Source organism: Bufo bufo, chromosome 7 (genome assembly GCF_905171765.1).
Source record: "Bufo bufo chromosome 7, aBufBuf1.1, whole genome shotgun sequence".
In the NCBI taxonomy this organism is placed as follows: domain Eukaryota; kingdom Metazoa; phylum Chordata; class Amphibia; order Anura; family Bufonidae; genus Bufo; species Bufo bufo.
In genome coordinates, this window is record NC_053395.1 from 124,524,144 (window position 1) to 124,545,141 (window position 20,998).

Here is a 20,998-nt window from a genome sequence, read left to right on the forward strand (position 1 = left end):
GTGTGACAGAACTGTGCCGCATGTCTGGACTGTTCTTAGGCCCGAACGCGGTCAGCGGTGTACACTAAAGAATCTATGGAACTGTTTTGGGCAGGAAATTGTGCTTGCGGTCGGTCATAGAGGACTTAACTTAACTTTTGATCCGCTGGAGGGATTTGTGTGATTTTTGGGAGTGTTTATGTTTGATGTATGCAGAGTTTAAATATGTAATTTTGATGGAGATGGAATGTATGGTTTTAAAGTTACAGTGTATGTTTCAAAACTGTATTTTTACTGTCTGTGATAGTTATGTTAATCCATAATTATATCACAGACAGAAGAGAGGATTTTGTGTATTCGGGTGGGGATTCCTCTCCTATTGTTCCCACATGTTTATTGGTGATCTCCCTTTGTCCTGGGAGATAATTGAATTGCACTTCGGGTGCCTCCAGGGCAGAGAGGAGGAGACCATGATGCATTGTGGGGACCTGCATAAATACGGGCGGGTAGCCCTCAATAAAGAGTTCAGCTCAGTTCATGTTTTGCTAACCCTTCAAAACGCAGCCTTGTCTCGTTATTGGAGAGAATTGCTGTATCACGCTGGGGATTGCTATGCTCTGCATATTCCCTGGAGGAGAGATCTTTCCCACACGGTCCTGAATGCTGGAGGTTCATTCAGGGTGGAAGGAAGACGGCCCGGCTCCAGTTAAGCTACGGCGGTTGTGGAGTCTGCGGTGGCTGTGGTGTCCAGTGCGGTGCTTGTGGTCCTCGGCGCAAGCTAGGAAGCGTCCATTAACGGAAGCGGATCCGTTACATTGGTGGCAAGTGGTGGGATGGCTTCCCTAGTGCGAGGAGCAGCATCCTGGGAACACCAAGCAGAGCTGGAGTATTGGTATAGCCACGTACGGTTTGATGCTATGCTGAAGAGGCGGTTGGCTATCTACGGGCCCCACCTAACAGAGGAACTGGTACCGGAAGTGAGGAGAGAACTGGCGGAGTATCTGCAGCAGGAAGCAGAATATCGGGCGGAGATAGCGAAGTATTCCGTCTCTGCACCCCAGCAAAAACGTGAGTTACAGGGGGCCAAAGGTGTCGTCCTTCCCCCCCAGCGGCAGTGTGTACCCCAGGGGGCCGAAGGTGTCATCCTTCCCCCCCAGCGGCAGTGTGTACCCCAGGGGGCCGAAGGTGTCGTCCTTCCCCCCCAGCGGCAGTGTGTACCCCAGGGGGCCGAAGGTGTCGTCCTTCCCCCCCAGCGGCAGTGTGAACCCCAGGGGGCCGAAGGTGTCGTCCTTCCCCCCCAGCGGCAGTGTGTACCCCAGGTGGCCGAAGGTGTCGTCCTTCCCCCCCAGCGGCAGTGTGAACCCCAGGGGGCCGAAGGTGTCGTCCTTCTCCCCCAGCGGCAGTGTGTACCCCAGGGGGCCGAAGGTGTCGTCCTTCCCCCCCAGCGGCAGTGTGTACCCCAGGGGGCCGAAGGTGTCGTCCTTCCCCCCCCAGCGGCAGTGTGAACCCCAGGGGGCCGAAGGTGTCGTCCTTCCCCCCCAGCGGCAGTGTGAACCCCAGGGAGCTGAAGGTGTCGTCCTTCCCCCCCCAGCGGCAGTGTGTACCCCAGGGGGCCGAAGGTGTTGTCCTTCCCCCCCAGCGGCAGTGTGTACCCCAGGTGGCCGAAGGTGTCGTCCTTCCCCCCCAGCGGCAGTGTGAACCCCAGGGGGCCGAAGGTGTCGTCCTTCCCCCCCAGCGGCAGTGTGTACCCCAGGGAGCTGAAGGTGTCCTCCTTCCCCCCCAGCGGCAGTGTGTACCCCAGGGAGCTGAAGGTGTCGTCCTTCCTCCCCAGCGGCAGCCTGTGTTTCAGGGAGAGGAGCGAAGCACCCTCTCTCCCCAGCGGCAGCTTACCATAACAAGGGGAGACACCAATCGCCCAGACGGCGCAAATGGGACTGTGGTCTCTGCGCCTGACCTACCGGGATGCTGGACAGCCTGTCCAGATCCCCCACTACCCTCACCAGGACAACAGGAGGAGGGGGTAAGTACAAATTCCCCTCCCCAGTTAACTCCTAACGTGGCCTCAGGGTTAACAGAGGCGATGTTAACCCCTGCTGACTGCCATGTTCCTCTGGCTACTGAGCCGGACTATGGTCTCAGCACCCCAGCAGAAGAGCTGGCAGCTGGTCAGAGTGCAGTCGGCCTCTGCCCTCCCTCAAGTCCCCACAGCATGTTGCCTCATCACCACAGCAAAATACCCAGGTGCAGTAACTGTTTCTTGTGGGTGGGTCACCCTTGTACCTGTTTGTTGTGGGTGGGCTACTCGGGCATCTGGTTACTGTGGGTTGGTGGATCGACTAACGGAGGCACTGACCGACAGAAGGTCAGGTGCCTGGTTAGTCTTCCCCCCAAAAGGGAGATGTGTGACAAACTGCCATTTGCCACTGGGCATTGTAGAGGACTTATGGCTAGCCTCCTGCCCTACGACTATGGCCCCAGGACATGTTGCCCTTCAGGAATAGTGTGACAGAACTGTGCCGCATGTCTGGACTGTTCTTAGGCCCGAACGCGGTCAGCGGTGTACACTAAAGAATCTATGGAACTGTTTTGGGCAGGAAATTGTGCTTGCGGTCGGTCATAGAGGACTTCACTTAACTTTTGATCCGCTGGAGGGATTTGTGTGATTTTTGGGAGTGTTTATGTTTGATGTATGCAGAGTTTAAATATGTAATTTTTATGGAGATGGAATGTATGGTTTTAAAGTTACAGTGTATGTTTAAAAACTGTATTTTTACTGTCTGTGATAGTTATGTTAATCCATAATTATATCACAGACAGAAGAGAGGATTTTGTGTATTCGGGTGGGGATTCCTCTCCTATTGTTCCCACATGTGTATTGGTGATCTCCCTTTGTCCTGGGAGATAATTAAATTGCACTTCGGGTGCCTCCAGGGCAGAGAGGAGGAGACCATGATGCATTGTGGGGACCTGCATAAATACGGGCGGGTAGCCCTCAATAAAGAGTTCAGCTCAGTTCATGTTTTGCTAACCCTTCAAAACGCAGCCTTGTCTCGTTATTGGAGAGAATTGCTGTATCACGCTGGGGATTGCTATGCTCTGCATATTCCCTGGAGGAGAGATCTTTCCCACACGGTCCTGAATGCTGGAGGTTCATTCAGGGTGGAAGGAAGACGGCCCGGCTCCAGTTAAGCTACGGCGGTTGTGGAGTCTGCGGTGGCTATGGTGTCCAGTGCGGTGCTTGTGGTCCTTGGCGCAAGCTAGGAAGCGTCCATTAACGGAAGCGGATCTGTTACACCCCTTTACTGTTGTAAATAGAATAGTTATTTTGGCTTGAAACACTGAGCTAAGTAATGCTGAGGGTAATTTGACACAAGGCAAATTTGATGCAGAAATTTATAAGACTGAAAATCCATTTTATTTGTCTGAATGGGTTTTTCTGGCCTTACTGAAAGAAAAGCAGAGGGAGAGCAGCGCTCATCAGTGGGACCGTTTTGACAGATAGTTTAATCTGCTGGTGAAAAAGGCTCACCTGGATGGGTTAAGGTACTTTCACACTTGCGACAGAGGATTCCGGCAGGCAATCCGTACGCAAACTGACGGCATTTGTCAGACGGATCCGGATGCGGATCAGTCTGGCAAATGCATGGAAATACAGGATCCATCTCTCCGGTGTCAACCGGAAAAACGGATACGGTATTAGTTTATTTTGAATTTTTAAAGGTCTGCGCATGCGCAGATCGGAAAGCCGTATACGTTTTGCCGGAACACTTAATGCCTTCAATGTAAATAATGATGGATCCAGCATTCCGGCAAGTGATCAGTTTTTTTGGCCAGAGAGAAAACTGCAGCATGCTGCGGTATTTTCTCCGTCCAAAAAACATAATAGGGACTGAACTGATGCATCCTGAACGGAATGCTCTCCATTCAGAATGCATTAGGATAAAACTGATCAGTTTTTTCCCGGTATTGAGCTCCTGTGATGGAACTCCATACCGGAAAACAAAAATGCCAGTGTGAAAGTACCCTTACGCTGGTGGATAGAGGTAGCTGGGGCAGCCAAGCTTCTTCCCTCAAGGGACAGCATGCCAGGCAGAACATGTAGAAGAAAATTCAGACAAGAAAGTCACAAACAAGGAAGTCCAGACTTGAAGGTAAGTTTATAGCTTTTATTTATTCATTCACAGTTTCCAAAGATTACGTGTTTCAGGACCGGAATGGTCCCTTCTTCAGATCAAGAGATATAATGCAAAACGGTACATGTGCACAGTTTAAATAGCCATTTTTTTTGTGGAAATCCCAGCCCCCATAGGGTATGGAATATGCAAATAAAAACAAATGAATAAATGAATAATAATTAGTGTACATAGGTACAGCAAATTAAACAAATTATAGAAAGATGCATAAAAATTATGAAACAATTGGACCCATTCATAATACAAGCTAGAATTGTTAAAAATATTTACAGGGGGTTAGTGTATTGTTAGTGCCTTATACTAAATAGTACTCACTAGAGATGTGTAGTTTCTAGAACCAGCCACTAGATGTCAATGTTCTGTCCCCACATGAAGGCGAATGAAGGTGTAACTGATAATGACTTTGTGACTGTCCTACCTTCGTATCCAAGCAGTGGAGCAGACCGGACCGGCAGATGCTCAGGTTAGATGGATCCAGATGTAGATATGAGGATGCAATCAAACGTGGGTTTATTTGATCCAGAGCAGTGACATACAGTGATGCAATACAGGAATGCAGTAGATGCTGTCATGTGGATGTCTTTCCTGAGGCTAACTGCTGGTCAAAAACTGATGCCTTCACAAGCCAAGGTGTGTGTCTCCAGTCACAAAGGAATGCAGCACTGAAAAAGGCTACAGGAAGTGACAAGGACCAAGGCTGCTAAAACCACGCCCAGAGAGAAAACTTTATAGACAACGAACAAGGCGTGCAGCATATGAATTCCGGCCAGCAGATGGCAGCAGAGAACAATATATTGAAACAACATAGTAAAGGAGAGATAATAATGCAGTGCAGGAATTCAATTTGAAAGGAACAGCATCATTCCCCGTCTGAAATTCACTTTGGGGATTTCACTATGACGAATGTCCATAAAATATAAACAACCTGTAAAAAAAACATGTTAGAATGCAAAAACATAGATTAGTCCTATTTTCCAACTTGGAAAGGAGAAGATCTGCGGAGCTAGATACAGTCCTGTTCACCCATCAGGGACGTTCTCGATGGGTCTTATCCAACTGGAGAAACGTTCAAAGCGCTGACAACTGAAGCTGGCGTTTTGCTTTGTTCCAGTGACTAATGCACTAACTTCAGCGCAGATTTCTGGATCGTTATCCGGATCCTGGATGCTGAAAACTTCCTGTACACATTCGTCTGCCTCTCCAAGCAGAAACTCTGGACCTGTAAGCCAAGTAGAGTTAGTAAAGCAACCTATAGACATAGGCCTAGTGGCGTGATCTGCTGGATTAAGTTCGGATGGTACATAGTGCCATTGTTCAGGTTTGGAGGACCTCCTGATTCTCTCTATGCGGTTACTAACGTACACATAAAATCGCTTGGTCCGATTGTGGATGTAACCTAAAACGACCTTACTGTCGGTGTAATACTGGACTTCAGCTATGTCGACACCCAGTTCTTGTTGTATGAAATCCGCAATCTCCACTGCCAACACAGTCCCACAAAGTTCCAGTCTGGGAATAGTATGATTGGGCTTGGGGGCTAACTTAGCCTTACCAAAGACGAATCCAACGTGGTTTTGGTTGTTGGGTTCTGTCACCTTCAGATAGGCAACCGCTGCGATGGCCTCCGTGGAGGCGTCCGAGAACACGTGGAGTTCTTTCTTTATGCTAGAGGAAAGTGAGGTTTTAATATAGAATCTCGGGATGTGGATCTCATCCAAGGCACACAAGGATCGCTTCCAGGCTTCCCATTTTTGCTCTTTCTCGGAGGGAAGTGGGGTATCCCAATCCTTGACTAATTCAGAAAACTGTCTCAGTAGAGATTTACCTTGTATGGTGATCGGCGCTACAAATCCCAGCGGATCAAATAGGCTGTTTACTACTGATAGGACGCCTCGTTTTGTGAATGGCTTGTCTGCACAACTTATCTGAAAACCGAAGGAGTCGGCTGAGAGATCCCATCTGAGGCCCAAGATCGTCTGCACAGGTGGACTGTCCAGTCCCAAGTTAATGTCCTTGAATCCTGGTGCATGATCGCCTGATTCGAAGGCCCTCATAACGGCCAGGCTGTTTGAAGCAATTTTGTGTAGTCTAAGTTTAGCTTGGTACAACATACTTTGAGTCCTTTTGAGCAGATCGGTAGCCGCTTCTTCAGTCGGTAGTGATTTGAGTCCATCGTCTACGTAGAAGTCCTTTTCTACAAAGTCTCTGGCGTCTTTACCGTACTTGGATTCTCCCTCTAATGCAGTGCGCCGAAGGCCGTAAGTTGCCACGGCAGGTGAAGGGCTGTTTCCAAATACGTGTACCCTCGTTCGATATTCTGCCATCTCTGCGTTGGTGTCATTATTCTTGTATCACAGAAACCTGAGGAAATTCCGGTGGTCCTCTCTGACTACGAAACAGTGGAACATCTGTTCAATGTCAGCGGTGATGGCAACGAGCTCTTTTCTGAACCTCATCAGTACTCCAACTTGGTTATTCGTCAGATTAGGACCTGTGAGAAGGACATCATTAAGAGATACACCTTGATGTTTGGCGCTTGAGTCGAAAACAACCCTAATTTGATTAGGTTTCCGTGGGTGATACACTCCAAATGAAGGCAAGTACCCGCACTCGTCGTTCTTCCCTAAGGATGGAGCTGGTTCTGCATGGTTGTTGCGGAATATTTTGTCGATAAAGGCAACGATGTGTTCTCTCATCTCAGGCTTACTGTTCATGGTACGCTGAAGAGAGTTAAATCTAGACAGAGCTTGTTCCCTATTGTTCGGGAGTCTCACCCTGGTAGCTCGGAAGGGTAATGGAGAAACCCAGTGATTGGTTTCGTCTTTAAGGAACTCATTGTCCATTATCTTGATAAATTCTCTGTCCTCTACTGACAAAGCTACTTTATCATCGTCCTTGCTTGTGTGAAAGACTAATCTTCCCAAGTTGTCGGCAAAGTAGGGAGTGTTGTGGAAATTTTATTATGCAGACATTTTACTTTAGGATGTGTGTGTGTTTTTATAGTTTGTCATCTGTCTCCCTGTGTCTGATTTAGCCAGGGAGCGCTCTAGCAGAGGGCACTTTGGCTGGATTGGGACCAGTGGCAAAACCTTCAGTATGAAAACCTTCTCATTGGCTTGGAGACATATCTGCCTTTAAGACATGCATATCTGCCTTGTCGGTATACTAGTATCGTATACTGACAATAGCCGTAGCAATGCTTCGCAGATAATTTCAAACCTATGGGAACCAGTAGAATGATCTTTATTAGACACTGATCACCTTTGAGCAGTGTTGAATGAGGTCCATGCTGACAGTGATGGGGGGTGGGCGGCCACCTGGCTGATCGGACAATGGACATGACTATTCCTTCCTTATACAGGGATGGGGCGTGTGCATTGTCTGCCTGGCCACATTGGTTGCCCTGCCCTGTCCTTTGACATCACTTCCTGCATGTTATAACTTCCTGTATCCTTGTCTTGGGCCAGCCCCTTTTACACCTTTTGTGAGTAAATAAAGGTGAGCAGACTGAGAAGGGCGGGGGGAGTCTCTCAGGATTTTCAACCAAGATGGTAACAGATGTGTTGCTCTCTGACTGGGGCTGAGGGAAGGGGGACTCACCATTTTCCTTACACAAACTTTGATGCGAGCTGATTGCAACTATTAATATTTACCACAACAGTTGGCGACCACGAATTAGAAAGCAAATTTTTTTCCCCCGTTATCAGCAGAACTTAAAGGAGACACAGCTTAATTTTCAAAAAGCAAAAAAGGCCGGCATAAGGTAATATCCTTTTTCCTTACTCTCATTGTTGAGAAAGTTTTGCTCTTTGTGAATTTAAATCTGTGTACTCCAATCTGCTGATATCTGGAAAGAAATCTACTTAAAAAGAACCTATTGTGTATATGGTTGCTATCTGCTGCATCAAGGGGTGTGTAAGTGTTTTTCCCTTGTAAGTTGATTGTATGATGAGTAGTACAGGGTATTGTGTTTTTTGTAACTTCTTAACTTTTGTTACTTTGATTTTGTAAGAGGCAATTTTATAGAGGTTTATAGAGGCAGCAATTGGTTTTAGTGTTTGTACATTAGAGACAGCGTTTAGAGAGTGTTTTTATATTGTTAACCTGTAAATCACCCACAGAGTGGAGGTTTTGCTCTGGTTTCAAGGGGAAGGGAACAGGAAATATAAAAACTGTTTTTATTGCTGGATATTGTAGACACTATCTTGATTGCCTTTGTGTGATGACCATGTGCTTGTCGGCCATCTTGGTCAGTTGACTATGGAAAGCGATCTGATTGTTTTTGCCTGAAATGTTAGTTTTGTCGAATAGTTATCTTGTCTTTTTGTAACCTTTCTATGTACATTTTGATTTTGTTTTGATAAGTTTTGTGCTGGATATCGGTTGAGTGTTCGGTTATGGTATAGCTCAGTGACCAGTCTGATACAGGAACCATTGTGTGAGCATTAGTGGCAGTTTAGTGGTGAAATCGTCCTATAGTTGATGATTCTGCTTAATGTTTGTACAGTATATCTGTGGCTGTTACACTGAATTGTAGACTTGTTTGGCATAATTAATACGGGTATTACAGTGTAGAAAGGTTCTGTGCCAAAAGTATTGGGACAACTCCTAGAAATTGGTACTAGTGTTTTGTTTTTTGTAGCAACCATTGTGGTGTTTGCTTTTGTGCAATGGAAAGTATTTTTAAAGAAGTAGCAAAGTTGAAGGACACGGGGGCCATTCTTCAGGCTATGCAGGGATCTACTGATCCATGGCTGCAGGCCCAGAATTGTGTAGCAAACCTGATCGGTACCAAAAAATGGCACAAAAGGAAAGGCAAGTATGCTCTGATTTTTGCTGCTGGGTGGATAGCGGATAAATATCAGGAGTCTTGTAGGCTGAAGCTGAGTTTGGAAGGAGAAGTGGAAGATTTAAAAGTGGAAATTGTTAAATTGAGAACTCTTGTCCAGCAGGCAGCTGAAGCTAGCGCTAATTATGAATGTACTGTGAGGTGTAATACTGAGCTGCGCAAGGAAAATGCTGAAAGCCTGACGCAAGCACAGGGTGCTGTAAGGGAATTGCCAGAGTTATTGAAACAACCGTTGGAGAGTAATGTGTCTGGGATTGGAGGCAATGTATGCACTGTAAGCATGGAGAAGTCTGAGGATTGTGGTTCAGATAGTGGAACCGACTCAGGGATGGAGATGGACAATGTGTCTGACCCTGGAGTTGGGCGTATTAACACAAAGCCAGAAGATTCCTCAGATGAGTCCGTGGTAAGTGGACTCAATATGGTTAATGTTGTGCGCCAAATCAAATCGCCATGTGCCCAGACAAGGTATTATGCAAGGAATCGAGCTATCCTTTGTTTTGCATGCAGGGAATACGGGCACATTGCACGATATTGTGACGTTGCTAATGGCAACAGACACAGGTATGTTAAGTACCCCAGAACCACACCTAGAAGTAAAGTGGTTTATTCAGCACGATGGGGCAATGGTCCCAGACATGCTTCTTTGCAAAGGCAGAGAGCCCAGGAATAGCCGAGGTCATCTATCAGTGAGGCGGATTTTAAATCACAATATGAACGGTTAAAATGTGAAAGAAACCGGTTTTGGGACCTTGTGATGTTAAGTCCTGCTTCTCTGGTAAAATGAATCTGAAGCTGTTTGGGGCTGGGCAAATTAACATTTCAATTACTGGGTGGGTAGAAATTCTCCTGTACGGTTTCAGGGGAACCCTCTAAGACATTGATTTGTTAATTCAGTCCTATACAATTGTATGTGTTCCTAAGGTTTTAGTTTTTGTATGTGTTTTGGGTTAAGGTAAAATTAACTTTTTACTGAATCTCAATGTATGTAGCAGGACTGTCTGTAACTGAAGTTTGTTATGTTTGTTTTTCTCTCCTGTTTACAGGTCTTCTTATTTTACTAATCCATTTATTATTATTTTTTTAGGTTTTTATTGAAGTCTCTTTCAGTTTTTCCTTATTTACCAACCCATTTTTATTTTTTAGCCTATTATTAATTTTTTCCTTTTTATAAATTTTTTAGGTTTTTCATATTTTGGCGCTTTTCTCTTTTTCTTTCTTCTCTTTCTTTCCCTCTCTTTTCTCTGCAGATTTGGTTAGGAGTACTGGGGGTCTCATGATATTCTGTGGGAACTACTGTCTGAATTCAAGGGTTGCTGCTGAGTGAGAGGTTTTTGATCAGTCACTGCAAAAAGGGCTTCGTGTGCTGTCCTGCTTGACTATATAGAATCATATCGGCAAAGGAAAGTGAGTTCATGAGCATTTTTTTAAGGAGACAAGGTGATATATATCACCTGGGCATACCAATAGCTGTGTGAGTAACCCCATTCCCCACAGGAGTACTGTGTGTTTGTTTCCTGTGCACCCCCCCCATCCCCACAGAAGGTACTGTGTGTTCTCTGTGCACCCCTTTTTCCACTCCAGGTCAATTGGAAGCCCTATCCTGTGGTCAGGTCACTATTCAGAGCCAAAACCGAGGCTGGTATATCTCATTAGGAGACTCAGAGGGCCGCCGTGTGTCGGCGAGAGCCCTTTTCCTCACGCTGTTACTCCTTTTCCTGAGGTCTAACTTGGGTGAACGAAGTCCGTGTGTCGGTGCTAGAAACCCTAGAGCAACTCAGAGGCGAACGAATCGGAGTAGCAGCCGTCCAGGGCGTTTGTCGCAGGACACTGGAGGTGGACGCACCTACTTTTAGAAAAATTCCTTGCGTAGGTCGCGGGAAACTGTAGCTCGAGCATGAGTTTAAGGAACAGAAGGGTACCACTTCTGACTATAGGACAGCGAAGCAGCACATGAAATCCATCTATGGAGGAGGAGTTGTTAAGCCCCTCAAAGATTGGCACCAATGGACTGTAGGTTCAGATTGGACCATCCCCAAAGAAGGGACTTTTGAGGTCTGGATTTGGGAAAAGTTTGTCCGTGAATTCCCCACTAGACTCCAAAGCCATGGTTCCCTCCAGAAGGCAGAACTGTGGCTGCACGAATCCATCGAGCTCCAGCAACAGGGCTTTCAAAAGTCCCAGACAGTGCGAACTAACACTGTCATGTAATCCCGTCCCGCTAGGACTGCAGAGTCCAAGATAAGCGCTTTTCTCTTTCTCTATATCTCTCTCTCTCTCTCATCCCTTCGTCATCTCTCCATCTAACCTTGAGACGATGCACCATGTTTAATCCAGCTTATCTTCGTCCTGGTTTTAAGGACGATGAGAAGGGGGGAAGTTGTGCAGAAAACAACGATCTTCAAACTTTCTAATCTCTCAAATGTCAATCCTTTTCTTTGCTGGTACTTGGGTCTGATTTTTGCAAAGAAGGTAAAAATCATGGCCGATCCATGGCCTGAATGTTCCACTGTAACCCTTTTATTCCATCAGGTATGCCCCCAGGCAGCCCCACGGGTTATCACCCAATGTCCACCACCGGGTTCGGGAGTTCTCTTCTGGACCCAGACTCAATAACCAGTGTTCATTCTAGTCAACCAGGTGATTGGGTCGTGCTAAAGAAACATCCGAGGACGGGACTAGAGCCGAGATATCTTGGGCCATTCCAGGTGCTGCTGATGACGCCAACCTCTCTGAAGTTCGAAGGACGAGACAACGGGATCCAAGCTGCTCAACTAAGTCAAAGAATGCAGAGTATCACTTTTGTTTATTTGTTACAAGGAGGCATTTGTTGATAGACGATACATTATTAATATTAGCTCTGGCTCCTGCTCCTTGCTTATTAATCCTGTATGGGCGTCCGGGCCGCTAGGCGACCCGTAGATGTGGGATCCTCCGGTTGTGAGGAAGGTTATGCCTGGCTAGCAGACACCATTGACAAGGGTCAGGCCCATACTGACAGGAGCAGGACAGAGGTGGAGCTATGACTAGTGACGGTTAGAATCCTTTTTAAAGCTTTGGGAGGTCTTGGGGCTCACTGGTTTTCCATTGGATCCGGGTGAAAGGAAATGGGACGTGTACTTATGTTTTTTGTTTCCATTCCTTCTATACGCCGGAGTGAGATGTTCCTGATGTCTAATCGACTGAGTTACCGAAGACCGAACAGACAAGACGCCCTGAAGACCAAACCATGGACCAGATGCAGAGGATCCCAAACCAGCCGGCGACCAACGCGAAACGCCACCTCCTAAGTCACCTCCCGAAGAAAAGAAGACGTGTCAAGATTGACTTTACAAAGACTGTTTTTTTCAAAGAAGAAGATCGAGATCCGTTGAGGGACATTGGCGAGCATATGACAAAGAGGAGGGACTGTTGTGGAAATTTTATTATGCAGACATTTTACTTTAGGATGTGTGTGTGTTTTTATAGTTTGTCATCTGTCTCCCTGTGTCTGATTTAGCCAGGGAGCGCTCTAGCATAGGGCACTTTGGCTGGATTGGGACAAGTGGCAAAACCGTCAGTATGAAAACCTTCTCATTGGCTTGGAGACATATCTGCCTTTAAGACATGCATATCTGCCTTGTCGGTATACTAGTATCGTATACTGACAATAGCCGTAGCAATGCCTCGCAGATAATTTCAAACCTATGGGAACCAGTAGAATGATCTTTATTAGACACTGATCACCTTTGAGCAGTGTTGAATGAGGTCCATGCTGACAGTGATGGGGGGTGGGCGGCCACCTGGCTGATCGGACAATGGACATGACTATTCCTTCCTTATACAGGGATGGGGCGTGTGCATTGTCTGCCTGGCCACATTGGTTGCCCCGCCCTGTCATTTGACATCACTTCCTGCATGTTATAACTTCCTGTATCCTTGTCTTGGGCCAGCCCCTTTTACACCTTTTGTGAGTAAATAAAGGTGAGCAGACTGAGAAGGGCGGCGGTAGTCTCTCAGGATTTTCAACCAAGATGGTAACAGATGTGTCGCTCTCTGACTGGGGCTGAGGGAAGGGGGACTCACCATTTTCCTTACACAAACTTTGATGCAAGCTGATTGCAACTATTAATATTTACCACAACAGGAGGAATGTCGTCAGGTGGTTGTATGAGGTCTGGAGGCTTCTCTTTCACCTCATAGCGATGAGGGCAAGGCTTAATGCAAGTTGTGCGTCCATCTCCACGCACGTACGTTTTGAAAGAGCGGATTCTTGGTTGACCCAAGCATACATTTCCTATGACCACCCATCCCAAGTCCAGTCTCTGGGCGTATGGTGCATAGTCGGGACCATTACACTGTTGACGCACCTTGTGTACCCTTAGATTGTCTCTGCCTAGCAGGAGTAGAATCTCTGCGTTGTTGTCCATAGGTGGGATAACGTTGGCTAGGTGCCTTAGGTGTGGATGGTGAAATGCAGCTTCTGGGGTAGGAATTTCATCCCTAAGGTTGGGTATTTGATCGCATTCGATCAGCGTCGGTAGAGGTATTTCCGTATTTCCACTGACGGAACAAGCGATGAATCCTTGTGCCCTCCTGCCGCTAGTCTCTATGCGACCCGAGCAGGTGTTTAAGATGTAGGGTTCTGACGGCAGCAGGTGAATCCCTTGCGAGTGGAGTTGGGTGCATAGCTGAGGCATGTCTTTCACTATGACACTCCTCACACTTGATAATGGATTTACAGTCCTTAGCCATGTGCTCCAATAAAGCGCAGCACCTAAAGCATACCCCAAGCTCGGTGAGGACTTTCTTGCGCTCTTGTATGGTTTTGGATCTAAATCCTCTGCATTTGTTCAGTGAGTGTGGTTTTTTATGAGTGGGACATTCACGATTGAAGGCCTTGTCTCCTGATGAGGTAGTGTACTGTCTACCAGTGGGTACTGCAGATGATGGTAGGTTAGTCTTTCTAACATTCACGCTACTCTTAAAGTCTCTGTGTTTATGTACAATACTTTCATACCTTGATGATGGTGTCACTGAGGCTGTACTATTGAATTCCAGGAAGTCGAGGCTGGGGTCATTCCTCATCTGGCACTGTTCATCGATGAACTTACAGAAATGAATAAATGGGGGGAAAGTGACGTCATGCACTCTTTTGTACCTTGAGACTGATGCCGCCCATATCTCTTGCAGGCTGTATGGTAACTTCACGACAGTTGGGTTCACCCCATGGGCTGTATCCAGGTAGCACAGCCCGGACAGACGAGGGTCTCTTTTGGCGAGCTCCAGTTCCATGAGCAAATCACTTAAATCCTGAAGCTTATGGACATCCTTGAGACTGATCTTGGGGACGTTCTGCAGTCTCCTGAATAGTGCCTTTTCTATTGCTTCTGCACTGCCAAAGGTGCGTTCGAGCCTCTGCCAGGCTGCAGCGAGACCTGCTTCTGCTTGTCCCACATAGACAGTTCTAAGGCTCTTGATGCGATTTGTGGAGCCTGGGCCCAGCCATTTGATCAAGAGGTCGAGCTCCTGCTCTGCGGTTAGGTTGAGGTTGGTGATGGCAGCTTTGAAGGTTGCCTTCCAGGCTCTGTAGCTCTCCGCACGGTCATCAAATTTTGAGAGACTGGTGTTAATTAGCTCTCTGCTCACCATAAACCTGGCAAACTCAGACATATCTGATTTCTCACTGCTTGTTGCCATGACAACTTGTGATGCCCCTGGGGCGTATAGGTTGCGTGGCGTGAAAGGGTGAGATGCTTCTGGGTAGAATGATGTTGCTGCAGGGTTTAGCTGTGGTCTAGCCTCTGTAGATTCTGATGACTGCTGCTTGAGCTGTGGAGGTAGGCCAGGAAACACCTGGTAGCCATCTTGCTGTAATAACTGTCCTTGAGAGGGCACATCTGGGCGACTGTTATTGGATTGCTCGGGTGCTGTGGGTGTCACTGGCACTGCGGGTAGAGCTGACTTCGAGGTTTCAGTGTTTGCTTGGACAGTACTACACACTGGGGATGGTGCAGATAACTGTTTCAGTACATAGTCGCTGGTGCGATCAACTGGATCGTCCATCTCCTCTGGTGGTAAGCAGACTGAATCAAAGCCTTGGCTCAATGCTTGCTCAAGTAGTCTTACTTTTGCTAATGTGATTTCCTCTTCCCTCTCTGATTCAAGGATCTTTATTCGAGCGTCTGCTTCTGCCCTCTTGGCTTCTGCCTCCGCTTCAGCCCTCTTGGCCGCAGTCTGTGCTTCTGCCCTTGCAAGGACTTCCTTTTCGGTGAAGGAACGCCTCACTTTGGATTGCTCTGCATTTATATGGGCCTCTAATAATCTGTCGCTCAGGGCGGAGCTTCTAGAGCATGATGATCTGTAGGACCGCGAGGAATGTTTGGATGAATGCGATCTGTGTGATCTAGTTTCTTGCAAATGAGAGATGCAGAGTTCCACTTTATCTTTAGCGTCCAGCACCATGGCGTCTCTTTGTCTGTCTATTGATTCTGCCTTGCACAATTCTGACGGGGCTTCTTCAATATTAGTCTTTTAGAAAGGTTATATACCTTGTGGACAGTCTCTTGTATCTTTCATGGGCTGCGTTCAGCTGCCCGACGGCAACTTGTAAACTGGTGGTGTCGCCTGAGGAGGACTTAAGTCCTGATATGAGGGAGGAAACTCGTCCCCATAGCTCTTCCAGGTTGTTACATAGCTCATCTTTCATGGTGTGATAGTTTTCTGTGATCTTTATAGTTGGTTTGAGAGAGCGTCTTGGTTGCGTGACTTGGTCTGCTGGAAGTGTGGGTTCTACCTCCAGCTCTTCATAATGATCAGTATCAGGTTGCATTTGCTTTATTTCATCACTGGGAAACTGTACGAGGTCCTTTTCGGCCATTTTGATTTAAGGTGCGCTGTCTCTTTAAGAAATCGAACTTTTGAATTGGGGGCTGAAAATTGCAGTGCGGCTCAGATGCCTGTTTTATTTGGAAGTGGATTACCATTTGTCTGTTTGAGGCGGCTGGGGGAAAAAATGTTCTTGATGGTAGGGGCTCTTAGGAGTGACTTCTCAAGGTGAGGATCTTTTAGCAGGATGTGCCAATGTTAGGCAACAATAGAGTGAACTTTTTTTGTGGAGCTCGAGAAGGTGGTTATGACATTACTTTTGGGTGCATCTGAGTCCACCGTGTCCCCCCTTGGACGGATTTCTAGACACTGGTCCTGATTTAGAGCCTGGCAGTGTATTAATGTATTCTCAACTATTTTTTTGGGGTACCCCTTTTACAGAAACCTTTGTTCTATTTTTTTTGGATTCTGATGAAAAGGTTATGTCCTCATTTTCAAATGCGTTAAAACTGGCTGTATGGTGGTGTTATTCAACCATTTTCTGTAATGGTTACTGTTATAGTGAAGGAAGCTGTTACTGTCAACAAGTTTAAAATGGGTTGATGTGATGAATTAGCTATCATTGTGGGTGATATCGAAGTATAAAGAAGGGATTGATGTGGTTTTAAATTCAAAAGACAGACTAAGAGGTATTTGTGGAACAATTTGAGGGAATCAGAGCTGCCCTTGCAAATAAAAAAACAGATCATCAATAAATCTCCTGTATAAAATAATATGCTCCTCCCAAGCATTATTGCCACTTATGAAAACATCTTCAAAAGCCCCTATGAATAAATATGCATGAGCCGGCAACACTTTGCTCCCCATCTCTGTACCACATTCCTGATAAAATACATGGTTAGCATACATAAAATAGTTATTGTTAAGGATAATAGACAGGCCATCAATTAAAAATGTCCGCAGCTTACTAGGCATCTCATGGTCACTCTCCAAGAATTTGTCCACACATTGTAAGCCTTTTGCGTGTTCTATATTGGAATAAAGTTAAGAAACATCCATGGTAACAAGGAGGTAGTTGGGTTTCTTTCAAATCTCTAATGAGATATGTAGAATCCTTTAGATAGCTTTTTAGGGACATAACGTATTTTTTAAGACATAGGTCTTAAAAATTAGCTAGGTTGCTCATAGCGGAGTTTGTGTTTGAAATTATAGGTCGCCCTTTAGTGATGTTTTTATGGACCTTTGGAAGGTGATAAAAATAAGGTTTTGCTGGGAAAGGTATGTGATCCCACCTGTGTAAGCTGTTGATACTAGTTGGTCAAGATTTTGGCGAACTCCAGTAAATTGATCATGATGTAGATTTTGGTATCGTGATGTAGTATTTGGTATCATCGAGTATATTGAAGGCCTCTTTTTCATAGTCTGCTTAATTCTGAATGACTATGCCCCTGTCACGGACGTTTCTGCGACAGGTGGCAGGAGATTGGTAAGACTGGCAACACATGGTTTGATCTGACAGGTTTTCCCTGTGGATCAATAGGCGTCTGTGTGGTTTCTGGTATAGCCACACCCCTTGCCTCAGTGTTGCAAATATGGTCATTTAACCTTCTTTATTTATAGTTGCTTCTCCGACTATGCTGTGCGGTTTATAGCTTCAGTTTCAGTTGTGGATTGCTGGTGTGTGGATCTCGGCTGAGTTCCTGGTGCTTCCATAGCTCCTTTGAAGTTAAGTCTTTCCTTTCCCTTTTGAATTTTGTTTGGGTTCTGTGTGTTGCATTTCCCTATTGTTTGTATTGGGCCTGAAGAAGACTCCTGTTCGTCCTTCCTTTTGGAGGAACAGGTAGTCTCTTCCCTGCCATTAGTACCAGGGTCCTATAGGGCTAGATAGGACTGTAGGTATTCCTGTGTATGAACACACCTACCTCTGGGGTCTGTTCATACTGGTAAGCAGTCAGGATTTTGGCTAGGGTTTTACTAGGAGGTGTCCATCTTCCTTCCCTAGTTCTCAGGCCTGATATCCCCCCCTTCCCTCTTATGCTCGGTGGGGTGTTTCCCTCCCACACCAAAGTGTGACAGCCCCCCCTTTATTGTCTGCTGGTCTGATTACAATGTCATTGTTTCTGCGGAGTGCCTGTAGGGCTATCCTTTCTTTTTTGCTGAGGTTATTACAGGAAGCACACTTTTTCTGGCCTTAAGCACCAGGATTGTAGCAAGCCACATTAAGATAAATGCGACAATCACAGAAAGTACAAAAATGGCATCAATCACAGTGCAAGTTAACTCTTCAAAGTGCAGTAAAGTAGTGAGTTGATGGCTTTCCACAGCAGCAATAGGGGCAAAAGTGAGAAGAAAGGCACCATTTTAATTTTAAATATGCTGTATACCCCTAACTTTAAATGCAGCTTCTATACATAGATGATAATCATCCTAGTACAGATCATTTTTTTTACTGTATGGGCCATAGCAGATAGGGTTATTGTAGAACAGATAAAATTGATGGTTAGGGGCTTGTACAAGTGTTGTCTGGCCTTTTTTTTTGCTGCTAAAAAACCCTGCATGACTATTTCATGGCATCATTTATGTTTTTTTTTTTTCACACATCGATAGTCACTTTATTTTACAAAAGCATCAATAACTAGAGCATGCAGAGTTTAAAAAATGCCAGGGACATTTACCCCTTCCCAACATCCACCATACATTGAATGGTGGATGTCGGGTCTTTAAAAATGAGTGTGGACATTTGACCCCTCAGATGCCGTGGTCAAATGTGACCATGGCATCTGAAAGGCAAAAATCCTGAGAGCACTGGCTTTCAGAGCCAGAACACTTACCCCTGAGCCAGAGCCTGTACTAGGCTTTTAGTACTGTTACTGGTATATACCAATTCTGGCCTGCAGGTGGCAGCACTGTATTGAATATACCAATCTTGGTATATTGTAATGGATACAATTCCTATTACAATGGTTACATGTTTTGGTCCACTTTGGGACCCCAAAAAAGTAAAAGAAAAGCAAAAAAAAGTTGTTTCTTAAAATAAAAAAAATGATAAATTTAAATCACATCCTTTTCCCAATAGCGTAACTGAAAACAAAAATCAATATACGGTAGATCATTTGCAATATTTTCAAAAATTTTCCCATCAAAAAGTCATACATACACCAAAATGGTATCAATATAAAGTACAGATTGTCCCGCAACAAATGACTCCTCACACAGCTCCGTAGACGTAACTATAAAAAGTTATGGCAGTCAGAAGAATATGGCGATGAAAGGAAAAAATACATTTTTCCAGTTATTTTTTTTTCAATATTAAAAACAAAAGAATAACTATATAAATGTGGTATCTTTGTAATCATGACCCAGAGAACGAAGGGAACAAGTTAATTTTACCGCATAGTGAATGCTGTAAAAACAAAACCCATAAGGCCTCATGCACACAGCCCCGGCCGTTTGTGCACCACATCACGGATGCGGATCCATTCACTTGAATGGGTCCGCAATCTGGAAGGTGCGGTGTGAAACAGAGGCTCGGACCCATTCTAGTTGAATGGGTTTGGATTCGTCTGCGGCATCTGCAAGGATGATGCCTGTGCAAATTGTGGTCCCCAATTCCCGGAAAGGCCGGGCAACATAAGGCCTAAACCTGTGGCGGAATTCAATTTTTTTCCAATTCCACCACATTTGGTATTTTTTGGATGTTTACCACTACATCGTATGCAATAATAAATGGAGCCATTAGAAAGTGCAACTTTCTAAAAAAAAAAACAAGCCCTCATATGCCTATGTGAACAGAAAAATAAAAAAGTTATGGCCTCGGAAAGGCAGGAAGTGAAAAACAAAACCGCAAAAATGAAAAATCCTCCGGGGGTGAATGCGTTTCACCTGTTTATTGCTCTGCGGACGATAGCGGTTAAACACACTTCCCAGTAACACTCACACTACACAATGTGTAGTTATGGCTCTAGGAAAGCAGAGAGTAAAAAAACTACTCTGCTGTTTGTATTTTAGATTTCCAATAGACTTACAGCTAACATCTGGATTTTTATTTTTTTATTTTACAAAGGTGCATGTTTAAAAAAAAGAAAGAAACTCGGTTAAAAAATCCAAAAGTTATCAACAACGCTGTAAACTATGTGAACTCAGCCTAGGGGTAATTATTTTATGTCTGGGTACAATACATTTGAGTGAAAATAACGCTAAAAGCACTTGTGTCACACATGTCAGATTTTTGGTCAGTCTTCATTGTTTTATTATTTTTTTCTGATTATTATTATTATTATTATTATTACTATTATTATTATTACTATTGTGGGCAGAGGTTAGCAGTTCCCTATGTGTTACTTGCTGTCTGTCTATATAGGTTCCTGGTAACAGTAACATAGTAACATAGTTTATAAGGCTGAAAAAAAGACATTTGTCCATCCAGTTCGGCCTGTTATCCTGCAAGTTAATCCAGAGGAAGGCAAAAAAACTCTTTCACGAGCGTGACTGATTAGGTCCGGATGCATTCAGGGAAACTCGCACCATTTTGCAAGCAAGTTCAGTCAGTTTTGTCTGCGATTGTGTTCAGCTCAGTTTTTTCAGTGCGGGTGCAATGCGTTTTGCTGCGTTTTTCATGCGCTTGATAAAAAACAGAAGGTTTACAAACAACATCTCTTAGCAACCTTCAGTGAAAAACGCATCGCATCCTGAAGACCCAGTCACTTCTATGGGGCCAGGGCTGTGTGAAAAACGAAGAACATAGAACATGCTGCTTTTTTCGCGCAAAGCAATTGAAATGAATAACTGGATCAACGACCCCTCTCTAGTAGCTATAGCCTGTAATATTATTACACTCCAGAAATACATCCAGGCCCCTCTTGAATTCCTTTATTGTACTCACCATCACCACCTCCTCAGGCAGAGAGTTCCATAGTCTCACTGCTCTTACCATAAAGAATCCTCTCCTATGTTTGTGTACAAACCTTCTTTCCTCCAGACGCAGAGGATGTCCCCTCGTCACAGTCACAGTCCTGGGGATAAATAGTGATCTAATAGTTAACAGTGGTCGGTATAAATGGACATACAAAGTATAGATTCCATCTTCTCTGCATGTCTTCAAGTCCCCCCTGCACTGGGAATGCCTATCTGCAAGCACCGGTTTCACACTACCACATTTCTTGATGCAGTT